This window comes from Eretmochelys imbricata, chromosome 14, assembly GCF_965152235.1.
Source record: "Eretmochelys imbricata isolate rEreImb1 chromosome 14, rEreImb1.hap1, whole genome shotgun sequence".
In the NCBI taxonomy this organism is placed as follows: Eukaryota; Metazoa; Chordata; order Testudines; family Cheloniidae; genus Eretmochelys; species Eretmochelys imbricata.
The window spans coordinates 51,682,857-51,702,258 of record NC_135585.1 but is presented as its reverse complement, the minus strand read 5'-3'; the positions used below and the strand labels follow the sequence as shown (position 1 = coordinate 51,702,258).

At 51.9% G+C, this 19,402-nt stretch overlaps 2 pseudogenes; both read right to left on the bottom strand.

Annotated features, from left to right (window-relative positions):
* On the bottom strand, positions 1 to 4,073 carry LOC144274162 (acetylcholinesterase pseudogene; annotated as a pseudogene).
* Positions 4,074 to 10,384: 6,311 nt separating this feature from the next.
* On the bottom strand, positions 10,385 to 14,457 carry LOC144274161 (acetylcholinesterase pseudogene; annotated as a pseudogene).
* Positions 14,458 to 19,402: the final 4,945 nt, after the last annotated feature.

Below are 19,402 nucleotides of genomic sequence, written 5' to 3'. Positions count from 1 at the left end.
TCATTCACGGCCCCCCAGGCTGGGCAGGTCTGCTCCTGTGGAACACACAATGAGTGGGGTTAACAGCAGTGGGGAGGAGCTCAGGCTCTGCGGGGGTTTGTCTACTTGTAAACAGGAGAGGAGATCTGCAGAGGAAACCAGGTGCTGCACAGGCTCAGCATGGGATGCTCATCTCTTACGGTCAGTGCTAATCTCCATGCACTAGGGGGTGCTTTTCTGCAAAGAGCGGCTTGTGGGGGAGTCAGGAGGGAGCTGTCCCCCCACATTTAGTGCCCCCCAGTAATATATTCTAGCAGTGGGGAACGCTGTTCTGCTAGAGATCCCGTGTTTCGCAGCATCTGTGACCCCAGGGTCCAACGTGGAAGCTTCTGTTCTGCCTCCCATAAGCGGCCCCCTGGCACAGAGGATTCCCAGTGACTATTGGATTCTCCTTGAATCCCTGTCTTACACAGTTACACAGTGGCTGCATCCCTCCCGAGAGCCAGCTGTATGTCATTCTTTCTTTGCCACCGTTCTCTTCTGTGTCATTACAGGCCACTTACCCTCAGCCCGCAGTGTCCTCAGATCCATCGCTTCATCCCCAGCCACCCTACCGGGAATCCCTCTGTCTGAGCTCATGCCTCCTCCCCTGAAATGGGGGCTACGTGGGGAGCCGATGGAGAGGAAACAAGGTTGTCATCTTCCTACCCAGAGGGGCTGAGGAAGAGAAGATGGGGTAGAACCTGGGGCTGCCCCACAGCAGATGGGATCTGGAGTTCCCAGGATATGCAAGTTCTCCCCCAGACAGGAGAATGGAGCATCTCTAGGAGACCAGAAGATCCCATGGAAAAGGGAATGTGAGCTGGGATCTTTTGCTGCTGGAGGGGAGCCATCTCCAATCCAGCCCAAGGGTTGGGGGCCTGGATGGCTGAGAGGGGTGGGGAGAGATGGGGCCTTTCCCCTCTAGGGCTGCCATCCTCTCATCCTGCTGATGCTCACCTGGGACCTTTGGTTTCTCTGACAGCATTGATGCCAAGAATTCACAGCGTGAGGCGGGTAATGCCCTCTCAGGTTTGGGCGGATTCAGGCTGATGCGCTCAAAGTTCTGCTTTGCGGGGTCATAGGTGGGCCACTGCTTCCCGCTATCCTCTCCCACAATGGGTTGCCTGCATGGAAAATGAACATGCCCCACTTAGGTTAGTATTGTGGCTTGGTGGGGACAGGAACGTGCCCCAGCTGGTGTCTAACATCCCAGATGCAGGGGTGATTAGGAGCCAACTTGAAAAGTTTGGCCTCTTTCCAAAATGGCTGCCATCCCATGTTGTTGCAAATGAGAGTGGAGCCAGAGGCTGCCCTCAGTTAAGATGGGTGCTGCCTCCCAGTCTTTTCATATGGGGTGATGCTACAGGTTGCCCTTTATAAACTTGGCCACTTTATTCCGTTGTTCTCCATGAAATTGAAGCCACAGGCGGCCCTGAGTAATAATGGCTGCCATTGTAAAATGAGACTTCCTCTAGGGAAGATGGCCACTGTTTTCCATTGTTTGCAATGGGTCCGAAGCCAGGCTTCCCTCAGCAAAGATGGACATCCTTTGTGCTCACAGACAGGCAGAGTAGTGTGGGGAGCAGAGCAACATACGGGGTGTGGGGGGACATGGCCAGGGAATGTGGGGGCATAGATAGGAGGATCTGAACTGGAAGGGAGTGTCTAGTTTTGCTCTTACTTAAAATGGCGTCTCTCACTTGTCCTTTCAACGAGGATGCTGCCCTATCAGGGTAAGCTGCCACCACCAAGTTATTTAACAAAGAATTAGGGAAAGGACCACTTGGAGTTCCTATTCCTCCAAAATATCCCCCCAAGCCTTACACCCCCTTTCCTGGGGAGGCTTGAGAATAATATCCTAACCAATTGGTTACAAAGTGATCACAGACCCAAAGCCCTGGGTCTTAGGACAATAGAGAAATCAGTCAGGTTCTTAAAAGAAGGATTTTATTTAAAAAAAAAGAAGGTAAAAATCACCTCTGTAAAATCAGGATGGAAAATAATTTTACAGGGTAACAAAAGATTCAAAAACACAGAGGATTTCCTTCTGGGCCAAACTTTTAGGTTACAAAAAGAAAACCAGGAATACACTTTCCTCTCAGAACAGAGAAAATCACAAGCCAAAACAAAAATAAGCTAATGCATTCCCTTGCTTGTACTTACTGATTCTAATGGAGTTGGATTGCTTGCTTCCAGCCAGGTTACCTGAGCTTCTTAACCCTTTGCAGGGAAAAGGATATTGTGCCTCTGGCCAGGAGGGATTTTATAGTACTGCATACAGGAAGGTTGTTACCCTTCCCTTTATATTTATGACCGGCCCCTTAACCTTCTCTTAGTTAAACTACATAGATTGAGATCCTTGAGTCTATCGCTATAAGGCAAGGTTTCTAATCCCTTAGACATTCTCGTGGCTCTTCTCTGGACCTTTTCCAATTTATCAAGGCCCTATAATTACCCAGGTGATCCCATTTAACCTTCTTCTAAATTGGCATGGCATTAGCTTTCTCCCAGTCTTCTGGATCAGGGGGACAAGAGGATTGTGGGGGATTGCCTTACCCGCTCCAGGCGTACACCGCAAGGTACTGCATCACGCTGCGGCTCAGCGCTACCTCAGCCTCTGTGTGGTTGGATCCTACCACGGATGCCAGGGTCCCGAACACGTAGGGGATCTCAGAGCCGTGTGGCACTCCCATCCATTCAGGTACAGACAAGCCACTGCTGCGGTGGGCGAAGTGGTAGGTGTACACAGGATTTCCAGCCTCTGCCTGTTGCCTTGCCATCTCCAGTACCGGGCACACAACTACATAGTCACCAGCGATTTGTTCCATGGCCCATCGGTACTGTGCCTCTCCCTGCTTCTCCCCTTCCTGGATGTACCACCATGCCATGGCTTGGATGGCCTTGTCTGGCACCCCTGGCACTATTAGCCTCACCACCTGCAGCAGCTCCTCCCAGCCGATGGAGCTGGCGTTCTCCAGGTTAAAGCCGGGGGCAGCAAAGTATAATATGTAGGATCCTTCGTTGGTGACGAAACCAAGCCCGACGGGTATTGGCTGGCCGTGCCTGCCCTGCAGGAGTCTTGGTGGTGTATCAGGGAGGAAATCTCCATCTGGTGTCGGCACAAAGGGGAGCCCCAGCTGCTTCTTGTGGTTCAAGACGGAGAACTGGTGTTTGGGGAACTCCCCGGGTTCCTTCCCCTGCAGGCAGCCCACCAGGGCCGTGTTGTTACCATCGGAGCAGCCCAGCAGCTGGCCCAGCCTCTGGCCTCTCGCCTTGGCCTCTTCAAGTGAAATCCAAGCCCATGGTGCATTCGGGACTCCGCTCTGCAGTGCGGCCCTGGTGAAGAGGGGCCGGCTCCCCGGGGAGAGGAGGTGGAAGCCGACTGATCGAGCCCCAGCATCCTGGCCGAAGAGTAAGAAATGGGCCGGGTCCCCACCGAAGGCGGCCGCGTTGTCCCGCAGCCAGCGCATCGCCAGTCGCTGGTCCCATAGGCCAGCGTTCCCCGGGGCGGCCGGGGGCAGGGACAGGAAGCCCAGCGCCCCCAGCCGGTAGTTCATGGAAGCCACGACCAGGTTCTCAGTGGCAGCTAAGAAGCGCCCATCATAGATGTCGAGTGAGGCTGCCCCTGTGAAGAACCCACCACCGTGGATCCAGGTGACGATGGCGGCTGGCGGAGAGGGACGGGGATGGGGCACCCAGACATTGAGGAAGAGGCAGTCCTCGGACTGTGGCACTTTGAATGTCTGTGTTTCAGTCTGAGGGTAACCAGTAAACAGAGGCTGGTGGCACATATTGCCAAAGCTAGAGGCTTCCAGGATGTGGCTCCAGGGCTGGTGGGGAATTGGCTTCTGGAAACGCAAGGCCCCCACGGGGGGCTTGGCGTAGGGGATGCCCAGGAATGCTGTCACTGTGCTGGAGCCGACCTGGAGGCGCTTGCCCCGGATGGGGCCGCTGGTGGTGAGCACCACGGTGCCATCGTCATCGGAACCAGAGCTGGAGCCAAGCAGGGAGAGGAGGAGCAGGCAGGGGAAAGTGGGGAGGAGTCCCAGCATCGCGGCAGCTGGAAGGGAAACCCCCGCAGAGGGAGTTATAGGGAACTGGATACATGGTCTCTCCCCTCTACGGGGTGCTGGGTCCCATCCAATCCCAGCCACCTAAATCCAGACAGCAGGAGGATGCTCCCTATGTCAGCATGGATCCCCTTTAGCAAATAGAACCCCCTTGTCGGTTCCACCCATGCTCTGGCTCCCTGCTGTGTTCCCTGCTCTGCATCAATCCTGACTCTCATTCTGGGAGGGGAGTGGGATCTAGTGGTTAGAGATGGGAGGGAGGCTGGGATTGCGGACTCCTGGGTTTTATCCTCAGCTTTGGGAAGGGAGTGGGGTCTAGTGGGCTAGAGTGTCGGGCTCTGGGAGCCAGGGCTCCTGGGTTCTATCCCCAGGTCTGGGAAAGGAATGGGGTATGGTGGGTTATACCACTGTGGGACTGGAGTCAAGAGTTCTGGTACAGGCAAACTGGTTGAAACTATAATCAACAACAATATTGTCAGACATATAGATGAACATAATTTGTTGAGGAAGAGTCAGCAAGGTTTTAGTAAAGGGAAATCATGCCTCACTAATCTACTAGAATTCTTTGAGGTGGTCAACAAGCGTGTGGCCCAAGGGGATCCAGCGGATATAGTGTACTTAGATTTTCAGAAAGTCTTTGACAAGGTCCCTCACCAAAGGGTCTTATGCAAAGAAAGCTGCTATGGGATAAGAGCGAACGTGCTGTCATGGATTAGTAACTGGTTAAAAGACAGGAGAGAAAGGATAGGAATAAATGGTCAGTTTTCAGAATGGAGAGAGGTAAATAGTGGTGTCCCCCAGTGGCCTGTTCTGGGACCAGTTCTATTCCACAAATTCATAAATGATCTGGAAAAAGGGGTAAACAGTGAGGTGGCAAAATTTGCAGGTGATACAAAATTACTAAAGATGGCTAAGACCCAGGCAGACTGCGAAGAGCTACAAAAGGATCTCTCAAAATTGGGTGACTGGGCAACAAAATGGCAGATGAAATTTAATGTTGATAAATGCAAAGAGGCGCATATTGGAAAGCATAATCCCAACTATACATATAAAATGATGGGGTCTAAATGGGCTGTTCCCATTCAAGAAAGAGATCTTGGAGTCATTGTGGATAGGTCTCTGAAAACATCCACTCCATGTGCAGCGGCAGTCCAAAAAGAAAGCAGAATGCTGGGAATAATTAAGAAAGGGATAGATAATAGGACAGAAAATATCATGTTGCCTTCATATAAATCCATGGTATGCCCACATCTTGAACACTGTGTGCAGATGCGGTCGTCCCATCTCAAAAAAGAGATACTGGAATTGGAAAAGGTTCAGAGAAGGGCAAGAAAAATGATTTGGGGTATGGAACGGCTTCCGTATGAGGAGAGATGAATAAGACTGGGACTTTTCAGCTTGGAAAAAAGATGGCTAAGGGGAGTTATGATTGAGTCTACATGACTGGTGTAGAGAAAGTAGATAAGGAAGTGTTGTTTACTGCTTCTCATAACACAAGAACTAGGGGTCCCCAAATTAAATTAATAGGCAGCAGGTTTAAAATGAATAAAAGGAAGTATTTCTTCACACAGCGCACAGTCACCCTGTGGAACTCCTTGCCGGAGGATGTTGTGAAGGGCAAGACCATAACAAGGTTCAGAAAAGAACTAGATAAATTCATGGAGGATTGGTCCATCAGTGGCTGTTAGCCAGGATGATCAGGGATGGTGTCCCTAGCCTCTGTTTGCCAGAAGCTGGGAATGGGTGACAGGGGATGGATCACTTGATGATTCCCTGTTCTGTTCCTTCCCTGTGGGGTACCTGGCATTGGCCACTGTGCGAAGACAGGATCCTGGGCTAGATGGACCTTTGGTCTGACTCAGTAGGGCCATTCTTATGTTCTTATGCTCTGGGAAGGCAGTGGGGACCAGTGAGTGAGAGCAGGGGGTGCTGGGAGCCAGGACTCTTTGGGTTCTCTCCCCAGTTCTGAGAATGGGGTCTGTAGAAAGGGTATTAGGTGGGTAACTGCCTAGACTGATCCCAATTCCTGCTGTTCTTCCACTTCATTCACTCCCTGGACCCCTCTGTCCCTATCTCTGAGCCAGTGGGTCCCCGGGTAGCACAGACTCACCTGCCCTTCTCCTTGGCACACTCACAGTCGTGTCTTGTGTCTCAGCAGGAATGGGAGCTGGGTGGATGCCTCAGATGGCAAGATTAAGAGTCAGGGAGCAGCCACGGGGACTTATTTATCCTCAAATCCATGTTCTCATTGGGCTGTGCACACACGGGGGAAGGAGGATTGGGGCCAACTGGGTGGAGCTGCAGGGGAGGAGTCAAGGGCTTTGGGAACAGAGATCCAGTTGGGTTCACTGAGTGAGAGGTCTAGGGCCTGAAGGGCCGTGATCCCTGAATTGCAGCCACCTCTGCGGAGGGGCAGCTGGGTAACAGGAAATGAACTGGGGATCCTGTGTCCAAAGAAAGCACAGTGTTGATTTTTGGGTAGGGGGCAAAATGGAAGAAGTAAAGGAGGTGTTTAGCCAGGGGACCCAGGCGCATTCCCCACCCTGGAAGGATAGTGCCTGGGGATGTTGAGTGACAAGCGGGGCTTATGGCTAATGAGCAGGTGAGCACTTGCTGTAGCCCAGCACCAGTCTGGGGCATTTGAGTCTGCACCGACTCCAAGGGGAGGGTGCCCCCTAGTGAGTCCCCACACCCCTCCCTGCTGCATTGATCCCCCTAATGCCACGCTGGGGTATGGAGGTCAGCACAGACTGTGAGGGGAGAGGACCCCTAGTGAGTGAATGCGTCCCTGTGGTAGGGCACATCCAAATGCCACACGCCTTCTTGTCAACTTGATTGAATTGGCCTCGTTAGTACTGACCCCGCGCTTGCTAAGGCAACTCCCATCTTTTCAGGTGCTGTATATTTATACCTGCCTACTGTATTTTCACTCCATGCATTGATAAAGAGGGTTATAGCCCACGAAAGCTTGTGCCCAAATACATTGGTTAGACTCTAAGATGCCACTAGGACTCCTTGTTGTTTTTGCTGATACACATCTGAAAGCTACCCCTCTGAAACCTGTCTGGGGACAGCACCGCTGCCCAGCTCCCTGTAGCATCTGCAGATTTTCCAAGGTCTCCTTTTCAAATCCTGCCCTTGCTGCAGCCCTCTTAGCTTGGGAGAGCCGCTCCAGGCGAGATCCTGGTTCTGACATCATGTGATTGAGTCAGGATCATTAATGACAGCTCTGGGCATCTTTGTTCCTCCTGGGAGGGTGGGAGTGGGTCTGAAATTGCCCGAAGGTCCTGGGCTGCTTCTTAACCTCATTTGGCAATAGGGGTTTTGTTTCTTCTAGTTGCCACCACTAGTCACAAGTTGGTCACTGTTGACCCAAGTTGGGTGAGTCATGGCAGAATGCTGACTGCATATTACTTTGGCGTGGCAGAAGTCAACGTTTATTTCTTTATAATTTTGATGGATAATATCAAAGTTCGTTTTAAAGGATTTTTTTCAATTTTTATTAATTTCAGCTTTTGGGAAATTCTGGGGGCAGGTCAGACAATTATTTAATGGCAGGTGAGAGCCAATAAGTTAAAGTTTCATGCACTGTAAAACATCAATTGTCAACCCCCCCTCTCAAAAGATATAAAGTAAGTTGAACTTCAATACATTTTCAAGCGGGATTTTCCTTATTTTGGGTATCTGTACATTTCATTGATTATCAATGGAAATATTTTTCCATCAGATTGTGTGTGCGCAGTGAAATCGATGTATTATGACGTGTACCGATGTATTGTAATCTTTCCAAGCCTAATATCGCTAAGGAGATTTAGCATAGATATCTGGGGCAGCAAGAGAGCAGGGGAGTTTCTGCTGGGTGGGATTGCGGAGAACTGGCAGAGCTGTGGAGGGGGGAAGCCCACAGCTGGGAAATCAAGGGGCTGTGGCTCAGGACCTGTGGGGAGTGGGGAGAAGTGAGGGCTTGGATGGGGCAGGGGCTGCAGGAGGAGACTGATGGTGATCGGCAGAGCTGGGGGAGAGGGATGGAGCCCAGAGCCGTGATAGCAGGGGGATCAGATTGGGATTGAGGAGCGTCGGTGGAGCTGTGGGGAGAGGGGAAGCCCAGGGCAGTGAGGGAATAGCCAGGGGCTTGTGTGTCAGGAGTGAATAGAGATTAGGTGAATTTTTTCCCTGGGGCTAATTAATGCATCCTCGTCCTGTTCGTTCTTCTGTTGATCCAAACAAGTCACACGTTGGGTAATCAGTTGACTTGTGTGTGCGTGTTCTTTCCGTGCCCCGTGCAGCTCTGCGCAGATCGCCGGTTCAGCAGGCCTCGATAGCCCTACCCAGCATGGCTAAGTGCCGTAGGTGGGATCGTCATTAGTAACCCTGTTGAGGCCACTCGGTGCTTCTGTCCCGGGAGCTGCAATGTCCTTCGAAGATACTGCAGCATGTTCGTTCAGCAGAGCTCGATGTTACTCGGAAACGAAGACCACAGGCTCAGTCCGGTGGCGAAGGCGCTCAGCCAGGTTTATTGTCCACGAAGCCCGGTCCTGGCTCCCTGGGTCAATGTCTACACTGCCACTCACACATGTATTAATACCTACCCCTAACAGCCAACGGGACCTGCAACCCCTGAGCTCCATTGCCCAACCCTAACACCCTAATTATAACCTGGCTCCCCAAATCTGACTACCTGACTCTAACTCTTAAGCCTGTAACCCTTAAACCTACTCCTCGTCATCCCGCCCCTTCGCTCTCCTCACAGCCATAGCTGGCTTCAGACCCCAGATTTTAGGTCTGAGCCAGCCCCAAGCCCAACCCCACTTCCTTCCTTGCCTATCCAGATTGTAAACCCAGCACGGCCCAGTCCAGCCCGCGTGCAAAGTGCCACTCACCCTGTCAGAGCAGGAGAAATAATAATAGATACAGCAGTTAACGATGGGAGAAATGATGGTTCAATGCTTCTGCAACTGAGGTCTGAGTTGAACTGAGAGAACTGAGCCATAGGGCATGCTGGAAGTCAGGATCTGGCGGGCTTGCCCTTCCAGGGAATGGGCGTTTTGCAAGAGTTGTGCCAAGCCCATGTGCTCTAGGGGTTTGTGCCACCAGCCCCGGTTACTGGGACAATGATTAGGTGGTTGAACAGGGGCCTTTCCCCTCCAGGGGAGGTCGGATCTGATGTGGGGTGGGGCAGGGAAGGGGGAACCATCTGCTTCAGGGGATGGGGAAAGGGACATGCGACCTTTACTCTCTCTCTCGAGGGCTCTGGTTCCAGATTTTGTCATTCCCATCTGTGTGCACTGAGTTGTGGAGGCTCAGCCCAACCCCCAGGTGGGCCAGGGCCCCTGTCCCAAACTCCACCAGCTCCTGAGCAGGGAGGCTGAGGAATGACTGGACCACAGAGTCCCTGCCCCTCAGAGGAGATCTGTGCAGGGAATGGGGTCATGGGGAGTGGGTGCTGTGTGCATTTGGGGCACTCTCCTTGTCCCTATACCCACTTCGCCAACTCCCCATACCCTGCCAGCTGGCTGAGAAAACATCTGTCTCTGTGGCTTGTATTGTATAGTGGCCCACAAATGTCATCAATAAAGCACCAATTTCCTTCGACTCCTTGGTGTGTACAGTTCTTCCTCACAGTCCAGTGAGCACCATCCAGGAGGGGATTGGGGCTAGTGGGTTAGAGAAGAGAGGCCGGGGGTCAGGATTCCTGGGTTCTCTCCCAAGGACTGGGAGGAGAGTGGGATCTAGCGGTTAGAGCAGAGGGGGGCTGGGAGTTAGGACTCCTAGGTGTTATCCCTTGTCTGAGGACGAGAGGGGGTCTAAGGGTTAGAGACATGTGAGCTGGAAGTCAAGACGCCTGGGTTCTATCGCAGACCTTGGAGGGCATTGGGGTCTAGTTGGTTAGACCGGAGAGGCTGGGAGTCAGGACTCCTGCGTTCCATATCTCTGGGTGCAGAGTGTGATCTCTGCACTTTGTCATTTGCCTCTTCAAACACCAGAGCAGCATTTACCCCCGATGTAATCTTTGTTCCCCATTATCTCAACACAACTCCCATCGCACCAACACTCTCTCTCTCTCCTACTCAGGAGGAGCTAATCAACCTCACACACCAGGGCTCTGTCTCCAGACTGAATATGCTTTAATGCACTGGGGGTGGAGGAATTGCAGAGGGAGGGTCAATCCATAAATTCCCAGCTGGTTCATTAGCAGGATCCTCGTTAATGAACTGGCAGGCACTAACAGGAACTGGATCCTCCGGTCTGCATGGAGGGTTCCCCCCATAAGGGGATTGTAATTGCTCAGCTCTTCATTCACGGCCCCCCAGGCTGGGCAGGTCTGCTCCTGTGGAACACACAATGAGTGGGGTTAACAGCAGTGGGGAGGAGCTCAGGCTCTGCGGGGGTTTGTCTACTTGTAAACAGGAGAGGAGATCTGCAGAGGAAACCAGGTGCTGCACAGGCTCAGCATGGGATGCTCATCTCTTATGGTCAATGCTAATCTCCATGCACTAGGGGGTGCTTTTCTGCAAAGAGCGGCTTGTGGGGGAGTCAGGAGGGAGCTGTCCCCCCACATTTAGTGCCCCCCAGTAATATATTCTAGCAGTGGGGAACGCTGTTCTGCTAGAGATCCCGTGTTTCGCAGCATCTGTGACCCCAGGGTCCAACGTGGAAGCTTCTGTTCTGCCTCCCATAAGCGGCCCCCTGGCACAGAGGATTCCCAGTGACTATTGGATTCTCCTTGAATCCCTGTCTTACACAGTTACACAGTGGCTGCATCCCTCCCGAGAGCCAGCTGTATGTCATTCTTTCTTTGCCACCGTTCTCTTCTGTGTCATTACAGGCCACTTACCCTCAGCCCGCAGTGTCCTCAGATCCATCGCTTCATCCCCAGCCACCCTACCGGGAATCCCTCTGTCTGAGCTCATGCCTCCTCCCCTGAAATGGGGGCTACGTGGGGAGCCGATGGAGAGGAAACAAGGTTGTCATCTTCCTACCCAGAGGGGCTGAGGAAGAGAAGATGGGGTAGAACCTGGGGCTGCCCCACAGCAGATGGGATCTGGAGTTCCCAGGATATGCAAGTTCTCCCCCAGACAGGAGAATGGAGCATCTCTAGGAGACCAGAAGATCCCATGGAAAAGGGAATGTGAGCTGGGATCTTTTGCTGCTGGAGGGGAGCCATCTCCAATCCAGCCCAAGGGTTGGGGGCCTGGATGGCTGAGAGGGGTGGGGAGAGATGGGGCCTTTCCCCTCTAGGGCTGCCATCCTCTCATCCTGCTGATGCTCACCTGGGACCTTTGGTTTCTCTGACAGCATTGATGCCAAGAATTCACAGCGTGAGGCGGGTAATGCCCTCTCAGGTTTGGGCGGATTCAGGCTGATGCGCTCAAAGTTCTGCTTTGCGGGGTCATAGGTGGGCCACTGCTTCCCGCTATCCTCTCCCACAATGGGTTGCCTGCATGGAAAATGAACATGCCCCACTTAGGTTAGTATTGTGGCTTGGTGGGGACAGGAACGTGCCCCAGCTGGTGTCTAACATCCCAGATGCAGGGGTGATTAGGAGCCAACTTGAAAAGTTTGGCCTCTTTCCAAAATGGCTGCCATCCCATGTTGTTGCAAATGAGAGTGGAGCCAGAGGCTGCCCTCAGTTAAGATGGGTGCTGCCTCCCAGTCTTTTCATATGGGGTGATGCTACAGGTTGCCCTTTATAAACTTGGCCACTTTATTCCGTTGTTCTCCATGAAATTGAAGCCACAGGCGGCCCTGAGTAATAATGGCTGCCATTGTAAAATGAGACTTCCTCTAGGGAAGATGGCCACTGTTTTCCATTGTTTGCAATGGGTCCGAAGCCAGGCTTCCCTCAGCAAAGATGGACATCCTTTGTGCTCACAGACAGGCAGAGTAGTGTGGGGAGCAGAGCAACATACGGGGTGTGGGGGGACATGGCCAGGGAATGTGGGGGCATAGATAGGAGGATCTGAACTGGAAGGGAGTGTCTAGTTTTGCTCTTACTTAAAATGGCGTCTCTCACTTGTCCTTTCAACGAGGATGCTCCCCTATCAGGGTAAGCTGCCACCACCAAGTTATTTAACAAAGAATTAGGGAAAGGACCACTTGGAGTTCCTATTCCTCCAAAATATCCCCCCAAGCCTTACACCCCCTTTCCTGGGGAGGCTTGAGAATAATATCCTAACCAATTGGTTACAAAGTGATCACAGACCCAAAGCCCTGGGTCTTAGGACAATAGAGAAATCAGTCAGGTTCTTAAAAGAAGGATTTTATTTAAAAAAAAAGAAGGTAAAAATCACCTCTGTAAAATCAGGATGGAAAATAATTTTACAGGGTAACAAAAGATTCAAAAACACAGAGGATTTCCTTCTGGGCCAAACTTTTAGGTTACAAAAAGAAAACCAGGAATACACTTTCCTCTCAGAACAGAGAAAATCACAAGCCAAAACAAAAATAAGCTAATGCATTCCCTTGCTTGTACTTACTGATTCTAATGGAGTTGGATTGCTTGCTTCCAGCCAGGTTACCTGAGCTTCTTAACCCTTTGCAGGGAAAAGGATATTGTGCCTCTGGCCAGGAGGGATTTTATAGTACTGCATACAGGAAGGTTGTTACCCTTCCCTTTATATTTATGACAGGCCCCTTAACCTTCTCTTAGTTAAACTACATAGATTGAGATCCTTGAGTCTATCGCTATAAGGCAAGGTTTCTAATCCCTTAGACATTCTCGTGGCTCTTCTCTGGACCTTTTCCAATTTATCAAGACCCTATAATTACCCAGGTGATCCCATTTAACCTTCTTCTAAATTGGCATGGCATTAGCTTTCTCCCAGTCTTCTGGATCAGGGGGACAAGAGGATTGTGGGGGATTGCCTTACCCGCTCCAGGCGTACACCGCAAGGTACTGCATCACGCTGCGGCTCAGCGCTACCTCAGCCTCTGTGTGGTTGGATCCCACCACGGATGCCAGGGTCCCGAACACGTAGGGGATCTCAGAGCCGTGTGGCACTCCCATCCATTCAGGTACAGACAAGCCACTGCTGCGGTGGGCGAAGTGGTAGGTGTACACAGGATTTCCAGCCTCTGCCTGTTGCCTTGCCATCTCCAGTACCGGGCACACAACTACATAGTCACCAGCGATTTGTTCCATGGCCCATCGGTACTGTGCCTCTCCCTGCTTCTCCCCTTCCTGGATGTACCACCATGCCATGGCTTGGATGGCCTTGTCTGGCACCCCTGGCACTATTAGCCTCACCACCTGCAGCAGCTCCTCCCAGCCGATGGAGCTGGCGTTCTCCAGGTTAAAGCCGGGGGCAGCAAAGTATAATATGTAGGATCCTTCGTTGGTGACGAAACCAAGCCCAACGGGTATTGGCTGGCCGTGCCTGCCCTGCAGGAGTCTTGGTGGTGTATCAGGGAGGAAATCTCCATCTGGTGTCGGCACAAAGGGGAGCCCCAGCTGCTTCTTGTGGTTCAAGACGGAGAACTGGTGTTTGGGGAACTCCCCGGGTTCCTTCCCCTGCAGGCAGCCCACCAGGGCCGTGTTGTTACCATCGGAGCAGCCCAGCAGCTGGCCCAGCCTCTGGCCTCTCGCCTTGGCCTCTTCAAGTGAAATCCAAGCCCATGGTGCGTTCGGGACTCCGCTCTGCAGTGCGGCCCTGGTGAAGAGGGGCCGGCTCCCCGGGGAGAGGAGGTGGAAGCCGACTGATCGAGCCCCAGCATCCTGGCCGAAGAGTAAGAAATGGGCCGGGTCCCCACCGAACGCGGCCGCGTTGTCCCGCAGCCAGCGCATCGCCAGTCGCTGGTCCCATAGGCCGGCGTTCCCCGGGGCGGCCGGGGGCAGGGACAGGAAGCCCAGCGCCCCCAGCCGGTAGTTCATGGAAGCCACGACCAGGTTCTCAGTGGCAGCTAAGAAGCGCCCATCATAGATGTCGAGTGAGGCTGCCCCTGTGAAGAACCCACCACCGTGGATCCAGGTGACGATGGCGGCTGGCGGAGAGGGACGGGGATGGGGCACCCAGACATTGAGGAAGAGGCAGTCCTCGGACTGTGGCACTTTGAATGTCTGTGTTTCAGTCTGAGGGTAACCAGTAAACAGAGGCTGGTGGCACATATTGCCAAAGCTAGAGGCTTCCAGGATGTGGCTCCAGGGCTGGTGGGGAATTGGCTTCTGGAAACGCAAGGCCCCCACGGGGGGCTTGGCGTAGGGGATGCCCAGGAAGGCTGTCACTGTGCTGGAGCCGACCTGGAGGCGCTTGCCCCGGATGGGGCCGCTGGTGGTGAGCACCACGGTGCCATCGTCATCGGAACCAGAGCTGGAGCCAAGCAGGGAGAGGAGGAGCAGGCAGGGGAAAGTGGGGAGGAGTCCCAGCATCGCGGCAGCTGGAAGGGAAACCCCCGCAGAGGGAGTTATAGGGAACTGGATACAAGGTCTCTCCCCTCTACGGGGTGCTGGGTCCCATCCAATCCCAGCCACCTAAATCCAGACAGCAGGAGGATGCTCCCTATGTCAGCATGGATCCCCTTTAGCAAATAGAACCCCCTTGTCGGTTCCACCCATGCTCTGGCTCCCTGCTGTGTTCCCTGCTCTGCATCAATCCTGACTCTCATTCTGGGAGGGGAGTGGGATCTAGTGGTTAGAGATGGGAGGGAGGCTGGGATTGCGGACTCCTGGGTTTTATCCTCAGCTTTGGGAAGGGAGTGGGGTCTAGTGGGCTAGAGTGTCGGGCTCTGGGAGCCAGGGCTCCTGGGTTCTATCCCCAGGTCTGGGAAAGGAATGGGGTATGGTGGGTTATACCACTGTGGGACTGGAGTCAAGAGTTCTGGTACAGGCAAACTGGTTGAAACTATAATCAACAACAATATTGTCAGACATATAGATGAACATAATTTGTTGAGGAAGAGTCAGCAAGGTTTTAGTAAAGGGAAATCATGCCTCACTAATCTACTAGAATTCTTTGAGGTGGTCAACAAGCGTGTGGCCCAAGGGGATCCAGCGGATATAGTGTACTTAGATTTTCAGAAAGTCTTTGACAAGGTCCCTCACCAAAGGGTCTTATGCAAAGAAAGCTGCTATGGGATAAGAGCGAACGTGCTGTCATGGATTAGTAACTGGTTAAAAGACAGGAGAGAAAGGATAGGAATAAATGGTCAGTTTTCAGAATGGAGAGAGGTAAATAGTGGTGTCCCCCAGTGGCCTGTTCTGGGACCAGTTCTATTCCACAAATTCATAAATGATCTGGAAAAAGGGGTAAACAGTGAGGTGGCAAAATTTGCAGGTGATACAAAATTACTAAAGATGGCTAAGACCCAGGCAGACTGCGAAGAGCTACAAAAGGATCTCTCAAAATTGGGTGACTGGGCAACAAAATGGCAGATGAAATTTAATGTTGATAAATGCAAAGAGGCGCATATTGGAAAGCATAATCCCAACTATACATATAAAATGATGGGGTCTAAATGGGCTGTTCCCATTCAAGAAAGAGATCTTGGAGTCATTGTGGATAGGTCTCTGAAAACATCCACTCCATGTGCAGCGGCAGTCCAAAAAGAAAGCAGAATGCTGGGAATAATTAAGAAAGGGATAGATAATAGGACAGAAAATATCATGTTGCCTTCATATAAATCCATGGTATGCCCACATCTTGAACACTGTGTGCAGATGCAGTCGTCCCATCTCAAAAAAGAGATACTGGAATTGGAAAAGGTTCAGAGAAGGGCAAGAAAAATGATTTGGGGTATGGAACGGCTTCCGTATGAGGAGAGATGAATAAGACTGGGACTTTTCAGCTTGGAAAAAAGATGGCTAAGGGGAGATATGATTGAGGTCTATAAAATCATGACTGGTGTAGAGAAAGTAGATAAGGAAGTGTTGTTTACTGCTTCTCATAACACAAGAACTAGGGGTCCCCAAATTAAATTAATAGGCAGCAGGTTTAAAATGAATAAAAGGAAGTATTTCTTCACACAGCGCACAGTCACCCTGTGGAACTCCTTGCCGGAGGATGTTGTGAAGGGCAAGACCATAACAAGGTTCAGAAAAGAACTAGATAAATTCATGGAGGATTGGTCCATCAGTGGCTGTTAGCCAGGATGATCAGGGATGGTGTCCCTAGCCTCTGTTTGCCAGAAGCTGGGAATGGGTGACAGGGGATGGATCACTTGATGATTCCCTGTTCTGTTCCTTCCCTGTGGGGTACCTGGCATTGGCCACTGTGCGAAGACAGGATCCTGGGCTAGATGGACCTTTGGTCTGACTCAGTAGGGCCATTCTTATGTTCTTATGCTCTGGGAAGGCAGTGGGGACCAGTGAGTGAGAGCAGGGGGTGCTGGGAGCCAGGACTCTTTGGGTTCTCTCCCCAGTTCTGAGAATGGGGTCTGTAGAAAGGGTATTAGGTGGGTAACTGCCTAGACTGATCCCAATTCCTGCTGTTCTTCCACTTCATTCACTCCCTGGACCCCTCTGTCCCTATCTCTGAGCCAGTGGGTCCCCGGGTAGCACAGACTCACCTGCCCTTCTCCTTGGCACACTCACAGTCGTGTCTTGTGTCTCAGCAGGAATGGGAGCTGGGTGGATGCCTCAGATGGCAAGATTAAGAGTCAGGGAGCAGCCACGGGGACTTATTTATCCTCAAATCCATGTTCTCATTGGGCTGTGCACACACGGGGGAAGGAGGATTGGGGCCAACTGGGTGGAGCTGCAGGGGAGGAGTCAAGGGCTTTGGGAACAGAGATCCAGTTGGGTTCACTGAGTGAGAGGTCTAGGGCCTGAAGGGCCGTGATCCCTGAATTGCAGCCACCTCTGTGGAGGGGCAGCTGGGTAACAGGAAATGAACTGGGGATCCTGTGTCCAAAGAAAGCACAGTGTTGATTTTTGGGTAGGGGGCAAAATGGAAGAAGTAAAGGAGGTGTTTAGCCAGGGGACCCAGGCGCATTCCCCACCCTGGAAGGATAGTGCCTGGGGATGTTGAGTGACAAGCGGGGCTTATGGCTAATGAGCAGGTGAGCACTTGCTGTAGCCCAGCACCAGTCTGGGGCATTTGAGTCTGCACCGACTCCAAGGGGAGGGTGCCCCCTAGTGAGTCCCCACACCCCTCCCTGCTGCATTGATCCCCCTAATGCCACGCTGGGGTATGGAGGTCAGCACAGACTGTGAGGGGAGAGGACAATAAGTGAGTGAATGCGTCCCTGTGGTAGGGCACATCCAAATGCCACACGCCTTCTTGTCAACTTGATTGAATTGGCCTCGTTAGTACTGACCCCGCGCTTGCTAAGGCAACTCCCATCTTTTCAGGTGCTGTATATTTATACCTGCCTACTGTATTTTCACTCCATGCATTGATAAAGAGGGTTATAGCCCACGAAAGCTTATGCCCAAATACATTGGTTAGACTCTAAGATGCCACTAGGACTCCTTGTTGTTTTTGCTGATACACATCTGAAAGCTACCCCTCTGAAACCTGTCTGGGGACAGCACCGCTGCCCAGCTCCCTGTAGCATCTGCAGATTTTCCAAGGTCTCCTTTTCAAATCCTGCCCTTGCTTCAGCCCTCTTAGCTTGGGAGAGCCGCTCCAGGCGAGATCCTGGTTCTGACATCATGTGATTGAGTCAGGATCATTAATGACAGCTCTGGGCATCTTTGTTCCTCCTGGGAGGGTGGGAGTGGGTCTGAAATTGCCCGAAGGTCCTGGGCTGCTTCTTAACCTCATTTGGCAATAGGGGTTTTGTTTCTTCTAGTTGCCACCACTAGTCACAAGTTGGTCACTGTTGACCCAAGTTGGGTGAGTCATGGCAGAATGCTGACTGCATATTACTTTGGCGTGGCAGAAGTCAACGTTTATTTCTTTATAATTTTCATGGATAATATCAAAGTTCGTTTTAAAGGATTTTTTTCAATTTTTATTAATTTCAGCTTTTGGGAAATTCTGGGGGCAGGTCAGACAATTATTTAATGGCAGGTGAGAGCCAATAAGTTAACGTTTCATGCACTGTAAAACATCAATTGTCAACCCCCCCTCTCAAAAGATATAAAGTAAGTTGAACTTCAATACATTTTCAAGCGGGATTTTCCTTATTTTGGGTATCTGTACATTTCATTGATTATCAATGGAAATATTTTTCCATCAGATTGTGTGTGCGCAGTGAAATCGATGTATTATGACGTGTACCGATGTATTGTAATCTTTCCAAGCCTAATATCGCTAAGGAGATTTAGCATAGATATCTGGGGCAGCAAGAGAGCAGGGGAGTTTCTGCTGGGTGGGATTGCGGAGAACTGGCAGAGCTGTGGAGGGGGGAAGCCCACAGCTGGGAAATCAAGGGGCTGTGGCTCAGGACCTGTGGGGAGTGGGGAGAAGTGAGGGCTTGGATGGGGCAGGGGCTGCAGGAGGAGACTGATGGTGATCGGCAGAGCTGGGGGAGAGGGATGGAGCCCAGAGCCGTGATAGCAGGGGGATCAGATTGGGATTGAGGAGCGTTGGTGGAGCTGTGGGGAGAGGGGAAGCCCAGGGCAGTGAGGGAATAGCCAGGGGCTTGTGTGTCAGGAGTGAATAGAGATTAGGTGAATTTTTTCCCTGGGGCTAATTAATGCATCCTCGTCCTGTTCGTTCTTCTGTTGATCCAAACAAGTCACACGTTGGGTAATCAGTTGACTTGTGTGTGCGTGTTCTTTCCGTGCCCCGTGCAGCTCTGTGCAGATCGCCGGTTCAGCAGGCCTCGATAGCCCTACCCAGCATGGCTAAGTGCCGTAGGAGGGATCGTCATTAGTAACCCTGTTGAGGCCACTCGGTGCTTCTGTCCCGGGAGCTGCAATGTCCTTCGAAGATACTGCAGCATGTTCGTTCAGCAGAGCTCGATGTTACTTGGAAACGAAGACCACAGGCTCAGTCCGGTGGCGAAGGCGCTCAGCCAGGTTTATTGTCCACGAAGCCCGGTCCTGGCTCCCTGGGTCAATGTCTACACTGCCACTCACACATGTATTAATACCTACCCCTAACAGCCAACGGGACCTGCAACCCCTGAGCTCCATTGCCCAACCCTAACACCCTAATTATAACCTGGCTCCCCAAATCTGACTACCTGACTCTAACTCTTAAGCCTGTAACCCTTAAACCTACTCCTCGTCATCCCGCCCCTTCGCTCTCCTCACAGCCATAGCTGGCTTCAGACCCCAGATTTTAGGTCTGAGCCAGCCCCAAGCCCAACCCCACTTCCTTCCTTGCCTATCCAGATTGTAAACCCAGCACGGCCCAGTCCAGCCCGCGTGCAAAGTGCCACTCACCCTGTCAGAGCAGGAGAAATAATAATAGATACAGCAGTTA